This window comes from Anguilla anguilla, chromosome 6 (assembly GCF_013347855.1).
Source record: "Anguilla anguilla isolate fAngAng1 chromosome 6, fAngAng1.pri, whole genome shotgun sequence".
In the NCBI taxonomy this organism is placed as follows: domain Eukaryota; kingdom Metazoa; phylum Chordata; class Actinopteri; order Anguilliformes; family Anguillidae; genus Anguilla; species Anguilla anguilla.
The window spans coordinates 17,195,675-17,202,486 of record NC_049206.1 but is presented as its reverse complement, the minus strand read 5'-3'; the positions used below and the strand labels follow the sequence as shown (position 1 = coordinate 17,202,486).

At 38.5% G+C, this 6,812-nt stretch overlaps 1 long non-coding RNA gene across 1 annotated transcript in view; it reads left to right on the top strand.

Moving 5' to 3' along the window:
• The first annotated feature begins 936 nt into the window (after nt 1-936).
• The window catches only part of LOC118229341, a 29,610-nt gene continuing 23,734 nt past the window's right edge, over nt 937-6,812 (top strand). Inside the window, exon 1 of the long non-coding RNA XR_004765652.1 lies at nt 937-1,149. This is a non-coding gene — a long non-coding RNA (uncharacterized LOC118229341). The remainder of the gene's footprint in view (nt 1,150-6,812) is intronic.

Sequence of the window (6,812 nt, the reverse complement as noted above, 5' to 3'; positions counted from 1 at the left end):
TCAAAGAAAATGTAACCATGTACAATTGTAACCAGTTCTCCCAAATAGTGCCACGCACGCACATACACACACACATTTTGTCATTATTTATAGCCTAGTCCCCCAGCAGCCTATAGCCTATTTTCTCACAGCAACATTTCAGCTGTTGTTCTTGAATTTACATTTACATGAGCTCATATGTATTTTAAACGAGCGTGGCAATTTTTATTTAGCCATTCATTCCGTTCATAATTTCATACAGGCGTTTTTAATAGCGACATGTCATAGAAGATCAGCGACAATTATATTGACTAACATTTTCCTTAATAAGCAGACAAACTTTTCCAGGGCTTAACCGTTTTTGAACTTTATCACTTTTAAAGATACCAGTTTCAAATGTCTACTAATAAAATGATATAATCTATATGTCAACATAGATCGAAAAATGTTGACAATATTTGACTGGTGAAATACTTTCTCAGTTCGTTTCAAGAAAGAGAAATTATAGCTACCGAATCAGGACCGAATCTGTATGTTTCGAAGATATGACTGAAGGTGCACAACTGTGAAATAATTGCAAAATGAGGTGGCAAGTGTTGGACGTTCATAACACAGAACGCACAGAGGGGGGCAATCTAAAAACAGCACCGAAATGTCTACACATAAACCGGTTGTAACTTGACTGGCACGAATGAACAAATATGTTTATGCAGTATTACCTCAGTTAGATCCCATAATTTAATATTATTTTTTAGAATTTAGCATTTCTAAGACATTCTTGTACACAAACCGGTTTGGGGTTGAGAAGAGGAACGTCGGTTCCCCAGTTTTCTTCCTGGCCCAATAGAGCGCGACCCTGTTTTATGAAATTACGGTCATCTGACCAATGGTGCGAGCTTTCGTGACTCACGTGACCGTTTTTCTCTTGTCTTTCTGCACGGGCAGAACAGACTTCAATCTGGAGACGCAGACAGAAGCCGAAACTACAGCCACGGGATATCTAAAGTGCACAAGTGGTCGACTCTAAATACTTATCATTGTACATGAAACCGTGAATATATCATATTTTAAACTTTGTCTCTCGAATGGACTTTTAACATTTGCCGCGGTACATTTGTAAAATCTTGCGCTCAACGCCTAAGCGTAAAACCTACCTTGAAAAGATAAATTGTAAGTATTTTTTTATTTGCTCATTTCTCTTTCCATGCTTGCGTATTATGGAGTGTGCGCCAGTTTTTTTCTTCTTCTTTTTAGTGAGATATTCTTTGTTCGCGCTGGGTAAATTAGGCGCTGGTTTAACATTTCGATCAACGTTTGCGAGCGTAGCTCGCTGGTTTACTCTCAATAAATAAGTGCGGTAAACTCGCTGACCCCTCGCGCGAAGGGGTGCTCGAATGTCCAGCGAGTCGACACGGCTGAGTTATTATAATTACCACTACAAAAGGCCGGGAACACTGGAGGGTACATAGTTCGAAAATTGCTGAGCAAGAGTGTATAGCACAGTCTGTCCTAAAAGAAGGCATGTTGTATTGCGGTCTCATGTTTACTGAAGGCATACATAGACGGTGATTTAATTTAGATATCGACTGTGAGACAGATGTAATGAATACTTGATACAGTGTGGATGTATTTTTTGACATATACTCTGCTCAAATGGCATTAGTTTCTTAGCATGGTTTAGCACGGTCATTGTAAAGAAAAAAAAAACTAAAGTTCATTTTCATATTTCTGTTTTATTTAAATAATCCAAATGAAGTCATACTGGTCATTGCCACTTGCACTTTGATAACAGTACAAGGGAAGGAAAAATGGGGAACAGCATGTCTTGACTTTAAAGGACTGATTTTCCTGATTTAATTTAATCAGAGTGAACTTTCAGGCTGTCTGCCGTTGAAAGGGTCTGTTGAAAGGCTCCAGATGTGGTTAATTAGGACTTATAAAATGTGTCTAGCCCTATACCCTCCCTGTGCGCTTCGGAATAAAGCCGAAGAACACAGAAAGTCACTTAAGTGGAGGACCTTCCTAATTAAATTTTTATCTTTGTGCTTTTTTTCTCTTTTTCGTGATGGGTGCGTTTCTCCTTTGTCTGACTCTTCTGTTACCCACACCTCCCCCCAACCACCGCCCACGGCGAGCTGAGACACCTGAAGGCTAGACATAATGATCAACAGAGCTCGAGTCTGTCTGGAGTGCAGCCAGTCACCCCACACCCCCACCCCCACCCCCAGCCCCTCATACCCCCTCTTTCTATAATCAGGGGGCTAGCAGGCAATCTTTGCAGTTGTACTACTGTGCACTGTGGATTTGGGGCTTGAAAGCAGGCATATGCTGGTGGAGAAACAAAGATACTGTTTCTTGTTAAAAAGATTTTCAGTCTGTTAATGTACTAACTTAAATAAAATAAAGCTTTTGATAGCAAAGAAAAGGCCAGTGATTTCTGCTTGGACCATGAGCCACCTGGCTAGTCTTCTGATGTAGCATCACAGTTGCGCTCAATCGATATTCACTAACAGATAGTCAGAAGAGAAAACTGCCAGTCTTCACTCACGTTGTGTGTCCCTGTGGCATGTGGATGGGTAGACACAGTAGCAGTAATTTTATTTCCCTGAAATAGTTTTTCTCAATTGAAAAAAAAAAAAAAACTAAGAAACACAAAAAACAGCAATGGTCAAACTGCATGGTCTGATTAAATGTGTCAAAAACAGGGCATGTTGATATACTTGAACCTCACATATAACCATCATTGCCAGTACTGCTCCCAATGCTACGCAACACAGTATTGCTTCAATGTTGTGCTTGTAACTTACTTATTACATATTCAAAGTAACAGTGCTAAGTAACAACCCACTGGATGTAATGCCATGCAGGCAATTGTCTTGCATCACCCAAGTCTTTCAGCTACATCTTCATCAGACACCAAACAACTTCAGTCATCATATTAAGAAAATACATTTGATAAATAAAAAGCCTCACTTTTTTATTTTGATCACACATGCATACCCAAGCTGAAATGATACAGCTGTGAGGGTAAGAAATTTCCAGAAAACTTTAAGTGAATTCTAAATGAACTACTTAAGCTTGCAGTACAGTAGATGCCGTTGTTTCAGGGCAGGACTAGCCATGTAAATCTATACTATTCTTCTGAAAATAGGTGTTTTTTTAGGAAAGTGACATTGGATTGAGAAAAAAATGTTCTTTGCTGTCTTTCTAAAAATATTTGGAGATTAAAGAAGCCTGGATGTGCTATTATGAGGATGTACTTTTTATACAGTAGATAAAACATTAGTAGCCTAATGTGCATATTTTTCTTGTGCATGGCATGCACAGCCATGTTTTAATGGAGAGGTTTCTGAATGTTGTGTGTTTCTAGAGAAGGCATGTGCACAGTGTATGCAGTGGCTGTACAGAGGCTTTGATTATGGGCATACCATACTCTCATTGTGATTTTTAACTTTGATGTTGTCATATAGCAGTACCATCTACTGTAGCAAGGTCATAGTATTGCACAAAGTAATGTGTGTACATGTGCATGTATGTGTAATTTATTTTCAAATAAATTTCAAAGTAGTCACTTTATTTAAAATAACTTAGAGTTCAGAAGTCATTGTTTATAAAGCCTTTTACACACATCTTGAATGACAAAGAATAACTATTTTTTTATTTATCGTTATTATTATTGCCAAATGTTCATTTCTAGATGTACAGCTGATTGACCATTTAATTACACTTTAGGGGCATATTTGTTGGAGCTCCACATAGCTATAGGTTTAGTGTTGCCGTTTACATAAATGAAAGCATTTGTTCTGCTCGAGTAGATTAAACGCAAATTAGATATGGCTCTCACTCTCTTTTGCAAAGCAGCTTGCTGCAATTATAATGTCAGTGCTTAAAATATCGACTCTTCTGAAGTTTAATACGATGTAGTTTAAGCAAATGGCCCTGAGCCGCTCCTGCATCTCAGATTGGACATTTCCCTCCCAGAAATGGCAATCTTTCTGCCGTGCTTCAGCATTCCTGAAAATGCGAATCTTTGAAGGATTTTTTGATGCTAATGTAGCATGTGCTGAGGAATGGGCTAAAGTCAGTGGCGCCTTTGTTAACCCCCAGACATCAATCTGCTCTTTGTGTCGACTGTAAACTGCGAAATGAGAAATGGGTACAAATTTAAATGTTTTTACAGTGGTTATATTTTCGTACAACTCATTTGTTCGGCAAGGATTTTTGCTCAAGGACACAGTGCAAATAATATCTAATTGCACGTTGATTGAAACCAGATGGAGAATTACCCTACCTCCAGGTCCTGTTATGATCAAAAATTTCAAGTGCATCATAAAATATCCCTTTTTTAGTGTTACCGTGGGCTATATTATATTTCAGTCACTCATTTGGTCAGTATGTTTTGTATCAGGAACTGTGTAATTGTGAATTGGCTGGTCACCTGAAAATGTAGTGACATTGGCTAAATCTAATCTCTAATTTTGCAGGTGACAATGTGTCTTGGGTAATGCAATATGGTGATTATCAAACTGATTTATAATGCTATGCAGTGTAATTTAATCCAACTAAAATACACAGTAATGCCAGTTGCACTAAAGAAAATCAATAAATGAGTGTTTTTTCCTCTGCATTCTACCATTTTAAAGAATTTTAGATTGATTACCTTTTAGGGGTCATAAAATATTTTCCTCAGTGGCTCAAATGTAGATTTTTTTGTTTCTTGATTCCCTTTGTCCATAACGTGCTGTTATAACTTGTTTGAAAATGGTGCAATATGGGATAGATATGGATTGAAATGTGCTGGAATCTCTTTCTGCCTGTACCTTTCAAAATGGAGGCAGTAGAGAGTCCTGCTGCACCCACTCTACCATATTCTGTAGTGCTCTACTTTGGGGTGGAAATAAATTTCTCTGAATATTCTTCTGAAGTGACCGCAGATTGAGGCATTCTTTGTTGTCGCTGTGGTCAAAGGCCGACCTATTGCAGAGTTAAGGTTCTTGGGCCATTGTTGCTTGGGCACTCCACACTCTGGACAAACACAGTGGTGTACAGATTCCGTGTGAATTCCTTCTGACACCTGTACATGGGGATAGTAATATGGATGAGTGCAGTTCTCCTTTGATGTGTCATAACTTTGGCCTAAGGGACGGGAGGAAAGGGTACAGCGAAGATGGCAACCCAGGAAAACAATGTATTGCTCAATGCTGTAGCTTCACTTTATTTTTAGTTTAAGCCGACATCTCAATTAAGCCTCATAGAAGGAATTGCATTTTTCGAATTGGTTGCAAAGTAAAATGAGATTTGAGAACATTTTTTTAATGATGTTGAAATAAATTTTGCTTCATCAAAAGCCACTGAAACTGTAAAAGTGGAGTTTCATAAGTAACACTTTTTGAACTTATGCTGAATGAAATGTCAGGTTTGGTGTCAGTTTTGTTAACACCAAAACACACACACACACTCTTAACATATCCTTAACACTCTTATTCTAGCATTTAGCTATGTCAAAGTGAAGCAACTGTCGTGATACATTTTACTATATATAGTGCTCTCCCAGGGCAAAATATCTTTGGCATTTCAAAACCTCACTGATTTTTCAATCAACCAAAAAAGGTGGTGTGAAACACTTTGCAAAAAGGATTATATATAAGGTTTAAACTCTAATCTATCTTAACCTATTTTCTAATGTGGATGCCCAACCATCCACCACCCATGGTTGGTGAATACACACATTTTGTGTGCTAAAAAATCCTTAAAAATGTGCATAAATCAGTCCATCGCCACCACCATCTGCAAGAGGTAGCAGTGCATAGCCTATGATACATAGCTGTATGTCAGAGGAAAGTGATTGATGGGATCTTTCAAATAAGGAATACATTCTCCTTACTCAGCCATCAGATATACTCTAAATCACATCTTTATGAAAGGGCCAGCTCTTGACCTCAACTAGACAGGTCTGTGAGTTGACCTGAAACTTAGTAGACATCTTTATGGGCTCAAAGTCCAGCTTCTAAGATCTTTCGTCACCTCGTTTCGGGATGTGCTCTAAATGTGCTACTTCTGTTGTTTTTCTCAAAACCAGAGAGTAAATAAAATGGAGAAATAGGAAACGGGGCATGCCATAACTCACACTTGAAGTGGTCTTATTTGCTCTAAGAGGAAAGGCAAGCTTGCATGAAACACTAATTGAAATTTAATAGGCAGATCATCAGAAAATTTGATTTATTTATTGTATTACTTCACGTGCAATTTTGTAAGTATAATACGTATTAACAAAGATTTATTTATGAAATGTCTAAGAAGCATTTATGTTTTTTATCCTTGCCTTGGAACCGTCTGTCCACTTAAGTGTTGGGCTTAATTATTTCCAAACCCTTGAGCTGAGTGGAGCTCTTTGAGCATATTTGCGGATCAGTGTGTCTCCAAAGAGACTAAAAGCGCATGGTCGGAGGCAAGACCAGACTTTGTCTGGACTTTTCAGAGAGCAAAGTCTTGTTTAGTCAATAGGAACGACCTTTAATCCCCCTTGTGTCCCCCTCCCAGCTCCAGGTGTAAGGCCAACACGTGTGCGCCACTCACGTCTTGTCCATGCAGTAATTACAGCGGGACCCACTTTTGGGTGTGCTATTCTGAGTGGATAGCCTACATACAGTAGCCACATTGAATTTGCATTTCCTTCTCATCTGGCGAGCAGTGGTACAAATGCTGCTTGTTTGCCGTCGTATGTTGATGACACACTTTATTTTGTTATATATAAAAACACTCATTCTAGGAAGCTGCCTGATCTTAACTATTCACATGCTCCATAGTTAAGCTCTGTAAGGTTAATGAGGCAA